Here is a 14,858-nt window from a genome sequence, read left to right on the forward strand (position 1 = left end):
AATGCCCTCATCTGCTCTAGGTTCAAGTTTGCCAAGTTGCTCATCAGTATTCTTAATATAACATTTGCTCCCAAAGATTTTGAAGTGCTTCACGGAAGGAGTTTTACCACTCCAAAGCTCATGAGGTGTTTGAGTGCTGTTTACTCGGACATTTGTTTTGTTAAGAATAATAACAGCAGCATGTGCAGCTTCACCCCAGAAGGTTGCAGGAGTACCTGATTCATCGAGCATAGCACGAGCCATTTGTTGGATAGTTCTGTTCATTCTTTCCACAACCCCATTTTGCTGAGGAGTTCTAGCTGTAGAGAATTCTCTTCTTATCCCATGTTCATCGCAGAAATCGAAAAATTCATTTGATGTGAACTCCCCACCTCTGTCAGATCTGAGGCACTTAATTTTGTGTCCTGATTCATTTTCAGCCAATGCTTTGAAGGATTTGAATTTTTCGAATGCTTCATCTTTGTGCTTCATAAGCCCTAACCAAACAAACCTTGAGAAATCATCAATGAATAATATCAGATATTCTTCTCCTCGAGGTGTCCTTTTCCTAAATGGACCACATACATCTGTATGGACTAGCTCAAGAGGCAAGCTAGCTGATCCTTCCTTCTCTGGAAAGTTAGTTCTGGTTTGCTTTCCAAACTGACAAGATTTGCATATGGTGTTGTCTGGAATTTTGATATCTGGAAGATCGCGAACTGCCTGATATTTGCATGCTTTCCTTATTTGTGAGAAGCTTAGATGTCCCAACCTTCGATGCCATAACCAGTGCTCTTCATCCTTGCTAAGATAGCATTGTTGTTGTCCTTCTTCAAATATGTACAGATTATTTGGAGTTCTTTTGCCTTTGAGAACTGTTTTACCTGTATCAAGATCACGAACAAGACATCCATTCGATCTGAAAATAACCTCGGTTTTTTGATCACACATCTGGCTGACACTTAGTAGATTATGCTTCAATCCATCAACATACAAAACATTTCCAGCCTTGACCTTTTCTTTCAAAGGAGCAATACCTTTTCCTTTTATAGTTGCAGGAGTATCATTTCCAAAAGAAACTTTCTTTCCCTTTTCTAAAGTAGAATAAGATTCAAGTTTTTCTTTATCACCTGTCATATGTTTCGAACATCCACTGTCAATGTACCATAGATTTTCCTGTCCTTCTGCATAAAATGCTATCCCACATCTTTCTGTTTGAGGTTCCTTTATTCTCCATGTTTTGGTGCTCGTGGCTTGTTCCTTTTTCTCCTGAAACCTGCTCCTGCATTCAGAGTCTTTATGACCAAAATTATTGCAAATAGAACATTCAACTTCATTTTCAAGAACCGAAAAGTTGTTATAGGTCCTTTTTGTAATCCCTGTCATACTTCTTTGTTTTTGAGCTTCCCTAGTCATGATTGTTTTATATGCAACACATTGAGCTGCTTTGTGACCAAAGTTATGGCAAGAAAAGCATTGTCCATTGAAGAAGCTTCTGCGGTTATTGAATCTACCAGCCAACTGATTGTAATTTCTATTTTCATCTATTCTTGAGCCAAACTGAGAAGATTTTACCTGTGGTTGGTTGTAGCTTTTGTTCACCCTTAAGAAGGATTGTCCCTGATAGTTTCTGTTTGTAATTCGTCCCTGCTTTACCTGATTATCTTCATTGTTCTTCTGCTCATTTCTTCTTGCTGCATCAAGATAACTTTTTGAGGTGGATGCTTGAGAGGTTTCTCCATTATAGCCCAAACCTGTCTTGTTTAGAGGAGACCGCTGCACACTGATAATCTCATCCAAAGTTTCAGATCCTTTGACAAACTTAAGATTAATAGCTTTTGTTTTCTCAATTTCTTTTCTGAGACCAACAATTTCACCTTCTAGTTTTTCAAGATGTTTTTCCTTTTCATCAATTTGAAATTGCAAAGTATCAATGATCACATTCTTTTCTTCTATGCATCTCTTGAGTCTAGTAATTTCATTATAGAGATTATCCACATCTACAGCATCCTCATAATCATCATCTTCAAATGCCATTAACAGCTTATATTTATTACCTTGTTCATCTTCATCACTGTTTGATAAGCCATCACTATCTTCATGGGTGTAGTAGCTTTTCTTATTTGCACTTTGTTTCTTGTTCCATCTAGCAGGTTCTTTTCCTTTATCCTTATAAGGACATTTTGCAGCATAATGACCTACTCTTCCACAAGCAAAGCATTTGAAAGGTAGCTTACCTCTGAACCTTCCAGAACCCCTTTGAAGATTTCTGACAAAATTTGATTCTTCTTCCTCTTCTTCTGGAACATGGCTTGCTTCATAGTAATCTTCTTTTCCTGATGCCTTAAAAGCAGCTTCCCTTCTGTCAGATGGACCTCCCTTTCTCATTTCATAAGCGGTTAGAATTCCATGTAGCTGAGACATAGTGAGAACACGGAGATTTTCTTTTTCTTCTATTGCAGATACTTTAGATTCAAACTTGGGGGATAATGATCTTAGAATCTTTTGAACTACTATAGTTTCTCTTATTTCTTCACCCAAATTTTTCATACAATTAACAATCTCATCTACCCGAAGAAAATAATTAGCCACACTTTCATCATTATACATCTTGAGAGTCTCATATTGAATCCTGAGAGTTTGAAGTTTAGCTTGCTTTACCTGTTCATCTCCTTCATAGCTAGTGATCATTTTGTCCCATATCTCTTTTGCTGATTTGAAGTGCATGACCTTCATGAATTCTGTTTGAGATATACTTCCTAATAGAGTACTGACTGCTTTTGCATTTGTTTCATACTGCTTTTTCTCAGCTGGATCTGTAGGAGTAGCTGAAGGAAAAGCATAGCCTGTTTCTACAATGTTCCAAACTTCTGTACCAAGAGATTGAAGATATGCAGTAACTCTTACCTTCCAATAATTGAAATTTGTCCCATCAAAAATCGGTGGCCTGATTGATGCTTCTTTCTCGTAGTTGCTCATGATGAATGATCTACCTTCAAGCGATCAAGCTTCTCTGAAGGACCTGCTCTGATACCAATTGTTGGAAATAATACTGAGAGGGGGGGTGAATCAGTATTATCAGATCAATCAAACTTTTTCAATGCTCAGAAACATATACGCTACTTCAGTTAGGTGAACCAGCGTGTACACGCTACTGTGATTAAATAAAACAGCGTATAAGAAGAAAACTCATAATTTAGTTAGCTTATTCTTCAGTTAAGTTCATCAGGACATTATTCACCACATTAACAGTAAACAGGTGCAGTATAACAGAACAAATCAAAAGCCACACACATGAACACCAAGATATAAGGTGGAAACCCAATGTGGGTGAAAACCACCTGCTGCAAGTTGTCTCTATCTTTCTTTAATAAGAAACTTCAGTTTACAATCTTTTGTACTGGTGCAGCCTTATACCAGTACGCAGGCTACAACCTGCAGAAGGCTACAACCTTCTCTCGTTCTCCAAACTTCCTTGGAAGGGAGCTCCAACCCCCTTTGCTCTTGTACTAGCCAAGATACTAGTACGTAGGTGCTGACCTACAATCTTCTTTCCTTCAGGTACCTCCTTTCATACATTTTCAGACTGGATATTCCTGAAGCACAACATTACAATCTGTAGACCCCAATTCATTCAACTTTCACAACAGATCCATGAAGCATAAAACAACCAATACTAGTATTATCAAACTTTGAATCACTGAACCACTGAACCCTGTCAATCACCAGATACCAGAACACAGAGAAGTCTACAGAACTCTGCAATAACAGTCAGATCCAACTGCAAACCCAAAAATCAAGCTTTAAGAGATATACGCTACTTCAATGAGCGAAACCCGCGTATACACGCGCTTTTACCTAAGCCAACCTGCGTACAGATCTAAAAATAGATTCTCTCAACTTGCAGCTGTACCAGACATCAGTTAGATCCAGAACATAATATTGCGACAGTATGCAGATCTAGAAATACGCATAATCAACCATATCATAATAGTGCATTTCAAACCATTAGATCCCGATTTATCCTTAGATCTAGTCTTCCATCCGTTGATGTGATTTCTCCTTAGCTCATATCAAGCAACCCAGACCCTGCATATCAGATCTCTTTCTCTCTTAGATATTCAAGCCTTGTCGAAAGATGATTTTGCCTAATGATCTTCTTCTCCTTATATAGCCTTAGGCCTTGCTCAATACCAAGAGCCAAAACCATAGTAACTCAATACCATCAACTTCAAAACTAGGGATCGACACGCCCGTCGAGACACAATGGTCCGAAACCATAGGCACAACTTCCAAGGACTAACCACCATGGACCAAAGGTACTTTTCCACATACACGCGCTTTTTCTGAATCCAACTAGCGTGTACACGCGACTTGGGCTTAACGAACCTGCGTATATGAACTTCCTTGGCATGATGTACTAAGATCTGTCTTCTGATTAAGTTGCCATCACCTGTACCAACCTCTGAGCACCTGTACCAACCTCTGAGTGAGTTGCCATCAAGGACAACACTTGAATCATAATGCCAACAATCTCCCCCTTTGGACTTGATGGCAACCACCACACCAAGTCATTCTCCCCCTTTGACATCAAGGGCAAAGGGCTGTGCTCCCCCGAGGACATGCTGATACCTCTGCTTGGCTGTGCTGACTCATGCTCCCCCTGACAGTAGGCCAGATCTGCAAAAGATGTTCTTCAACAAGAACCAAGACTTATACACCATAAGGGACCTTCCTATCACCAAAAGACTCAATACATACATCCATACTCCCTACCAAGAGGGGACATATCAGAAACAACCAATTATATTACAGCATTCATCCCAGGCATAGTGGGGAAACCAACATGGGCCGTTACATGTGTTGGAAATAATACTGAGAGGGGGGGTGAATCAGTATTATCTGATTAATCAAACTTTTTAAATGCTTAGAAACATATACGCTACTTCAGTTAAGTGAACCAGCGTGTACACGCTACTGTGACGAAGTAAAACAGCGTATAGGAAGAAAACTCACAATTTAGTTAGCTTTTTCTTCAATTAAGTGCATCAGGACATTATTCATCACATTAACAGTAAACATGTGCAGTAAAACAGAACAGATAAAAAGCCACACACATGAACACCAAGATATAAGGTGGAAACCCAATGTGGGTGAAAACCACCTGCTGCAAGTTGTCTCTATCTTTCTTTAATATGAAACTTCAGTTTACAATCTTTTGTACTGGTGCAGCCTTATACCAGTACGCAGGCTACAACCTGCAGAAGGCTTCAACCTTCTCTCGTTCTCCAAACTTCCTTGGAAGGGAGCTCCAACCCCCTTTGCTCTTGTACTAGCCAAGATACTAGTACGTAGGTGCTGACCTACAATCTTCCTTCTTTCAGGTATCACTTTTCATACATTTTCAGACTTGGATATTCCTGAAGCACAACATTACAATCTGAAGACCACAAATCATTCAATTTCACAACAGATCATTGAAGCATAAAACAACCAAACTTTGAATCACTGAACCACTGAACCCTGTCAATCACCAGTTACCAGAACACAGAGCAGACTACAGAACTCTGCAATAACAGTCAGACCCCACTGTAAACCCAAAATCAAGCTTCAAAAGATATACGCTACTTCAATGAGCAAAACCCGCGTATACACGCTCTTTTACCGAAGCCAACCTGCGTACAGATCTAAAAATAAACTTTCTCAATTTGCAGCTGTACCAGACATTAGTTAGATCCAAAACGTAACATTGCGACAATATGCAGATCTAGAAATACGCATAATCAACCATATCATGATAGTGCATTTCAAACCATTAGATCCCGATCTATCCTTAGATCTAGTCTTCCATCAACCGATGTGATCTCTCCTTGGCTTAGATCAAGCAACCCAGAACCTGCATATCAGATCTCTTTCTCTCTTAGATATTCAAGCCTTGTCGAAAGATGATCTTGCCTAATGATCTTCTTCTCCTTATATAGTCTTAGGCCTAACTCAATACCAAGAGCCAAAACCATAGTAACACAATACCATCAACTTCAAAACTAGGGATCGACACGCCCGTCGAGACACAATGGTCCGAAATCATAGGCACAACTTCCAAGGACTAACCACCATGGACCAAAGGAACCTTTCCACATACACGCGCTTTTTATGAATCGAACTTGCGTGTACACGCGACTTGGGCTTAACGAAACGGCGTGTATGAGCTTCCTTGGCATGCTGTACTGAGATCTGTCTTCTGATTAAGTTGCCATCACCTGTACCAACCTCTGAGCACCTGTACCATCCTCTGAGTGAGTTGCCATCAAGGACAACACTTGAATCATAATGCCAACAATCTCCCCCTTTGGACTTGATGGCAACCACCACACCAAGTCACTCTCCCCCTTTGACATCAAGGGCAAAGGGCTGTGCTCCCCCTGAGGACATGCTGATATCTCTGTTTGGCTGTGCTGACTTGTGCTCCCCCTGACCGAAGGCCAGATCTGCAAAAGATGTTCTTCAACAAGAACCAAGACTTATACACCATAAGGGACCTTCCTATCACCAAAAGACTCAATACATACATCCATACTCCCTACCAAGAGGGGACATAACAGAAACAACCAATTATATTACAGCATTCATCCCAGGCATAGTGGGGAAACCAACAAAGGCCGTTACATGACCTTGACACCATAAAAGAGATATGACAAGAGAGATACATGACATAGAGACAACAGATCTAGACCAAGACTTAGGAAAGACACCAGCAGCATCTGATAAACATCTTGTTAGATCAGCAACCAGAATTTCTTTCTGAGCTCCTTCTCCTGAAACCAACAACCAAAACATCTGAATGCCAACAATGCTTTATGAGACTTTTGAGCTGCTCCCCCTGAACCTGTGCCTGTTGCACTCCCTGAAACTGTGCCTGAAGAATTCTGACATTCCTATTGCTGTTCAGAACTTCAGAGTTTTCCCTTGCTGTTCAGAACTTCATATACGCGTTTTATCCTGTATAAAACAGCGTATGTACGCGGATATTCTTTCTGCAACAAGCGTCCAGCATACACGCGACTTACCCACCATGAATCCGCGTGTATACGCTCATATCCCTTCCGTAACCTGCGTATACCAACTTTTCTGTAGAACAAACAAACTTCAACAACAGGATGAAGCATCAACTACTCCCAGCTTTTGTCTGAGATATTCAAAAGTTTCCCTGGGCAGTGGTTTTGTGAGAATATCAGCAACTTGCTCCTTAGAAGGAACATACTCCAACTTGACCTTCTGCTCAAGCACTTGTTCCCGAAGAAAATGGTACTTGATTGGTATGTGCTTGGTCTTTGAGTGCATGACAGGATTCTTTGAAATGCTGATTGCACTTGTATTATCACATAAGATAGAGACAGGTGGAGTGCAAGTGATTTGAAAGTCCTGCAAGGTCTGCATCATCCAAAGAAGTTGTGTGCAACAAGATGCTGCAGCCACATATTCTGCTTCAGCTGTAGATAAGGCAATCGAACTTTGTTTCTTGCTGAACCAAGATACTAATCTGGAACCCATGAAGAAAGCACCTCCACTTGTGCTTTTCCTATCATCCACACTTCCAGCCCAATCTGCATCTGTGTAAGCATGAAGAGTGAGATCAGTATTTCTAGGATACCATAAGCCATAGTTTTGGGTCCCTTGAAGATATTTGAAGATTCTTTTGACTGCCTGAAGATGAGTTTCCTTTGGGTTGGCTTGAAATCTTCCAACCATTCCTACTGCATGTGTAATATCTGGTCGAGTACCTGTCAAATAAAGCAAACTCCCAATCATGGATCTATAAGTGGGTTGGTGGACTGCTGCTGATTCATCATTTGCACTGAGGCTGCATCCTGTAACCATGGGTGTACATACTGGCTTTGACTCTTCCATGCCATACTTCTTCAAGATCTGCTTGAGGTATTTGGTTTGAGACAAGAAGATACCTCCTTCATTTTGTTGGATTTGCAATCCAAGAAAATATGTCAATTCTCCAAGAAGTGACATTTCGAATTCTTTCTGCATAACCAAGGCAAAGTTTTGACTCATGGTCTCTTCATTGCTGCCAAAAATAATATCATCTACATAAACAACAAGAATTAGCAATTTGTTATTTTCAACTTTTATATAGAGATTGCTATCTGCTGATCCTTTTGAAAAGCCTTGTTGGTGAAGATATTTGTCCAACCGATAGTACCAAGCCCTTGGAGCTTGTTTGAGCCCATAGAGTGCCTTTTTCAATCTGCATACAAGGTTTGGATCATTTCCAAGAATGAACCCATCTGGCTGCTCAATATATACTTCTTCTTCTAAGTCTCCATTCAGGAAGGCTGATTTCACGTCCATTTGAAATACCTTGAAGTTTTGAAAGCTTGAGAGAGCAAGGAACATTCGGATGGCCTCTAGTCTTGCCACAGGAGCAAAGGTCTCTTCAAAATCTATTCCTTCTTGCTGTGCATACCCTTTACAAACAAGTCTGGCCTTGTTTCTAATTACTTCTCCATTTTCATTTAACTTATTCTTGAAGACCCATTTTGTTCCTATTACATTCTTATCTTTTGGTCTAGGAACTAATTCCCAAGTGTTGTTCCTTTCGATTTGCTCAAGTTCTTCATCCATTGCTTTGACCCAACATTCATCTTTGCATGCTTCTTTCACATTTTGTGGTTCAATGGAGGAGAGTAGAGCCAAGTAGCTTGAAGCTTCTGCAAGTGTCCTTCTTGTTTGTACTCCTGCTTCTTTCTGCCCCACAATCTGAGTTTCTGGATGATTCTTTTGGACATATCTGGATGGAGTCTTCTCTTCTATTCTTGTCTGCTCCTCTGGTTCTTCTTGAGATTCTTCTTCTTCTTGAGGTTCTTCTTCTTCATCATTTCGCCTTTGAGAGTAACCTTCATCTTCTTCAATGTCTTCATGATGAACTTGCCTAGGAATATATCCCTTCTCATCAACCACTATATCAATACTGTCAACAATTCTGCCAAGTCTTTTATTGTAGCACTTGTATGCTTTGCTATGTGGAGAATAACCAAGAAGAATGCCCTCATCTGCTCTAGGTTCAAGTTTGCCAAGTTGCTCATCAGTATTCTTAATATAACATTTGCTCCCAAAGATTTTGAAATGCTTCACGGAAGGAGTTTTACCACTCCAAAGCTCATGAGGTGTTTGAGTGCTGTTTACTCGGACATTTGTTTTGTTAAGAATGATAACAGCAGCATGTGCAGCTTCACCCCAGAAGGTTGCAGGAGTACCTGATTCATCGAGCATAGCACGAGCCATTTGTTGGATAGTTCTGTTCATTCTTTCCACAACCCCATTTTGCTGAGGAGTTCTAGCTGTAGAGAATTCTCTTCTTATCCCATGTTCATCGCAGAAATCGAAAAATTCATTTGATGTGAACTCCCCACCTCTGTCAGATCTGAGGCACTTAATTTTGTGTCCTGATTCATTTTCAGCCAATGCTTTGAAGGATTTGAATTTTTCGAATGCTTCATCTTTGTGCTTCATAAGCCCTAACCAAACAAACCTTGAGAAATCATCAATGAATAATATCAGATATTCTTCTCCTCGAGGTGTCCTTTTCCTAAATGGACCACATACATCTGTATGGACTAGCTCAAGAGGCAAGCTAGCTGATCCTTCCTTCTCTGGAAAGTTAGTTCTGGTTTGCTTTCCAAACTGACAAGATTTGCATATGGTGTTGTCTGGAATTTTGATATCTGGAAGATCGCGAACTGCCTGATATTTGCATGCTTTCCTTATTTGTGAGAAGCTTAGATGTCCCAACCTTCGATGCCATAACCAGTGCTCTTCATCCTTGCTAAGATAGCATTGTTGTTGTCCTTCTTCAAATATGTACAGATTATTTGGAGTTCTTTTGCCTTTGAGAACTGTTTTACCTGTATCAAGATCACGAACAAGACATCCATTCGATCTGAAAATAACCTCGGTTTTTTGATCACACATCTGGCTGACACTTAGAAGATTATGCTTCAATCCATCAACATACAAAACATTTCCAGCCTTGACCTTTTCTTTCAAAGGAGCAATACCTTTTCCTTTTATAGTTGCAGGAGTATCATTTCCAAAAGAAACTTTCTTTCCCTTTTCTAAAGTAGAATAAGATTCAAGTTTTTCTTTATCACCTGTCATATGTTTCGAACATCCACTGTCAATGTACCATAGATTTTCCTGTCCTTCTGCATAAAACGCTATCCCACATCTTTCTGTCTGAGGTTCTTTTATTCTCCATTTTTTGGTGCTCGTGGCTTGTTCCTTTTTCTCCTGAAACCTGCTCCTGCATTCAGACTCTTTATGACCAAAATTATTGCAAATAGAACATTCAACTTCATTTTCAAGAACCGAAAAGTTGTTATAGGTCCTCTTTGTAATCCCTGTCATACTTCTTTGTTTTTGAGCTTCCCTAGTCATGATTGTTTTATATGCAACACATTGAGCTGCTTTGTGACCAAAGTTATGGCAAGAAAAGCATTGTCCATTGAAGAAGCTTCTGCGGTTATTGAATCTACCAGCCAACTGATTGTAATTTCTATTTTCATCTATTCTTGTGCCAAACTGAGAAGATTTTACCTGTGGTTGGTTGTAGCTTTTGTTCACCCTTAAGAAGGATTGTCCCTGATAGTTTCTGTTTGTAATTCGTCCCTGCTTTACCTGATTATCTTCATTGTTCTTCTGCTCATTTCTTCTTGCTGCATCAAGATAACTTTTTGAGGTGGATGCTTGAGAGGTTTCTCCATTATAGCCCAAACCTGTCTTGTTTAGAGGAGACCGCTGCACATTGATAATCTCATCCAAAGTTTCAGATCCTTTGACAAACTTAAGATTAATAGTTTTTGTTTTCTCAATTTCTTTTCTGAGACCAACAATTTCACCTTCTAGTTTTTCAAGATGTTTTTCCTTTTCATCAATTTGAAATTGCAAAGTATCAATGATCACACTCTTTTCTTCTATGCATCTCTTGAGTCTAGTAATTTCATTATAGAGATTATCCACATCTACAGCATCCTCATAATCATCATCTTCAAATGCCATTAATAGCTTATATTTATTACCTTGTTCATCTTCATCACTGTTTGATAAGCCATCACTATCTTCATGGGTGTAGTAGCTTTTCTTATTTGCACTTTGTTTCTTATTCCATCTAGCAGGTTCTTTTCCTTTATCCTTATTAGGACATTTTGCAGCATAATGACCTACTCTTCCACAAGCAAAGCATTTGAAAGGTAGCTTACCTCTGAACCTTCCAGCACCCCTTTGAAGATTTCTGACAAAATTTGATTCTTCTTCCTCTTCTTCTGGAACATGGCCTGCTTCATAGTAATCTTCTTTTCTTGATGCCTTAAAAGCAGCTTCCCTTCTGTCTGATGGACCTCCCTTTCTCATTTCATAAGCAGTTAGAATTCCATGTAGCTGAGACATAGTGAGAACTTTGAGATTTTCCTTTTCTTCTATTGCAGATACTTTAGATTCAAACTTGGGGGATAATGATCTTAGAATCTTTTGAACTACTATAGTCTCTTTTATTTCTTCACCCAGATTTTTCATACAATTAACAATCTCATCTACCCGAAGAAAATAATTAGCCACACTTTCATCATTATACATCTTGAGGGTCTCATATTGAATCCTGAGAGTTTGAAGTTTAGCTTGCTTTACCTGTTCATCTCCTTCATAGCTAGTGATCATTTTGTCCCATATCTCTTTTGCTGATTTGAAGTGCATGACCTTCATGAATTCTGTTTGAGATATACTTCCTAATAGAGTACTGACTGCTTTTGCATTTGTTTCATATGCCTTTTTCTCAGCTGGATCTGTAGGAGTAGCTGAAGGAAAAGCATAGCCTGTTTCTACAATGTCCCAAACTTCTGTACCAAGAGATTGAAGATATGCAGTAACTCTTACCTTCCAATAATTGAAATTTGTTCCATCAAAAACCGGTGGCCTGATTGATGCTTCTTTCTCGTAGTTGCTCATGATGAATGATCTTCCTTCAAGCGATCAAGCTTCTCTGAAGGACCTGCTCTGATACCAATTGTTGGAAATAATACTGAGAGGGGGGGTGAATCAGTATTATCTGATTAATCAAACTTTTTAAATGCTCAGAAACATATACGCTACTTCAGTTAAGTGAACCAGCGTGTACACGCTACTGTGACGAAGTAAAACAGCGTATAGGAAGAAAACTCACAATTTAGTTAGCTTTTTCTTCAATTAAGTGCATCAGGACATTATTCATCACATTAACAGTAAACATGTGCAGTAAAACAGAACAGATAAAAAGCCACACACATGAACACCAAGATATAAGGTGGAAACCCAATGTGGGTGAAAACCACCTGCTGCAAGTTGTCTCTATCTTTCTTTAATATGAAACTTCAGTTTACAATCTTTTGTACTGGTGCAGCCTTATACCAGTACGCAGGCTACAACCTGCAGAAGGCTTCAACCTTCTCTCGTTCTCCAAACTTCCTTGGAAGGGAGCTCCAACCCCCTTTGCTCTTGTACTAGCCAAGATACTAGTACGTAGGTGCTGACCTACAATCTTCCTTCTTTCAGATATCACTTTTCATACATTTTCAGACTTGGATATTCCTGAAGCACAACATTACAATCTGAAGACCACAAATCATTCAATTTCCACAACAGATCATTGAAGCATAAAACAACCAAACTTTGAATCACTGAACCACTGAACCCTGTCAATCACCAGTTACCAGAACACAGAGCAGACTACAGAACTCTGCAATAACAGTCAGACCCCACTGTAAACCCAAAATCAAGCTTCAAAAGATATACGCTACTTCAATGAGCAAAACCCGCGTATACACGCTCTTTTACCGAAGCCAACCTGCGTACAGATCTAAAAATAAACTTTCTCAATTTGCAGCTGTACCAGACATTAGTTAGATCCAAAACGTAACATTGCGACAATATGTAGATCTAGAAATACGCATAATCAACCATATCATGATAGTGCATTTCAAACCATTAGATCCCGATCTATCCTTAGATCTAGTCTTCCATCAACCGATGTGATCTCTCCTTGGCTTAGATCAAGCAACCCAGAACCTGCATATCAGATCTCTTTCTCTCTTAGATATTCAAGCCTTGTCGAAAGATGATCTTGCCTAATGATCTTCTTCTCCTTATATAGTCTTAGGCCTAACTCAATACCAAGAGCCAAAACCATAGTAACACAATACCATCAACTTCAAAACTAGGGATCGACACGCCCGTCGAGACACAATGGTCTGAAATCATAGGCACAACTTCCAAGGACTAACCACCATGGACCAAAGGAACCTTTCCACATACACGCGCTTTTTATGAATCGAACTTGCGTGTACACGCGACTTGGGCTTAACGAAACGGCGTGTATGAGCTTCCTTGGTATGCTGTACTGAGATCTGTCTTCTGATTAAGTTGCCATCACCTGTACCAACCTCTGAGCACCTGTACCATCCTCTGAGTGAGTTGCCATCAAGGACAACACTTGAATCATAATGCCAACAACATGACCTTGACACCATAAGAGAGATACATGACATAGAGACAACAGATCTAGACCAAGACTTATGAAAGTCACCAGTAGCATATGATAAACATCTTTTTAGATCAGCAACCAGGATTTCTTTCTGACTGAAATCAACAACCAAAACATTTGAATGCCAACAATACTTTATGAGATTTTTAAGCTGCTCCCCCTGAGCCTGTGCCTGCTGCACCCCCTGAAACTGTGCCTGAAGAATTCTGACATACCCATTGCTGTTCAGAACTCCAGAGTTTTCCCTTGCTGTTCAGAACTTCATATACGTGATTTCTCCTGCATGAAACAGCGTATGGACGCGGATATAATCTCTGCAACAAGCGTACACCATACACGCGACTTTCCCATCATAAATCCGCGTGTATACGCGTATGTACCTTTCGTAACTTGCGTATACAAACTTTTCTGTAGAACAGACAAGCTTCAACAGCAGGATGAAGCATCAACTACTCCCAGCTTTTGTCTGAGATATTCAAAAGTTTCCCTGGGCAGTGGTTTTGTGAGAATATCAGCAACTTGTTCCTTAGAAGGAACATACTCCAACTTGACCTTCTGCTCAAGCACTTGTTCCCGAAGAAAATGGTACTTGATTGGTATGTGCTTAGTCTTTGAGTGCATGACTGGATTCTTTGAAATGCTGATTGCACTTGTATTATCACATAAGATAGAGACGGGTGGATAATGAGTTGATGTCGACAAGAAGTGACCTATCGTAGGAGGGCCTTGATGTATCCCACATCTACGACGTGAAACGGAGCAAATGATTTTTGTGGAGGTGAAAACGATCTAATGATATAAGTTTCAGGAATGGCAGCCATGAAAAATGAAGAGTGGATGTAATGAAGTGGATGAGGCATTTGTTGGGTGGTGAATTCTCTGAATGACTTCTCTTGAACATATTGGCGACACTGATATGGATTGGTAGCGTTAACCCCATGGATGGCACAGCGGACCAATGGTAACAGTGAGCGGAAAAACCCAACCCAACTCAATCACGGTGATGGAGTAAAAGTGTCATGTTCAAGAGCGACCTGCTACCAATAGAGTTCTTCAAGTTTTCTTCCCATTTTTCCCCAGTCATTGTTGACAAGTATCTCTTTAGTTTTGACAAGCTTGAGGAGGATAATATATGCTTGGTCTATAATTTTCCCTTCGGGCAAACCTGTCGCTTTGTGTTTAGCGAGCCTAGCATCAATGAGACTCTTTCTTGTATGGGTGGACAAGTTTGTCGCTATTGTTTTAATGAGTTTAACGACAAAGATAACTCGGTCCTTTTCATGTTTAGAGAGTTTGAAAA

Source organism: Pinus tabuliformis, chromosome 3_2 (genome assembly GCF_031772625.1).
Source record: "Pinus tabuliformis cultivar Carrire ecotype Pingquan chromosome 3_2, CPIR1, whole genome shotgun sequence".
NCBI lineage: Eukaryota > Viridiplantae > Streptophyta > Pinopsida > Pinales > Pinaceae > Pinus > Pinus tabuliformis.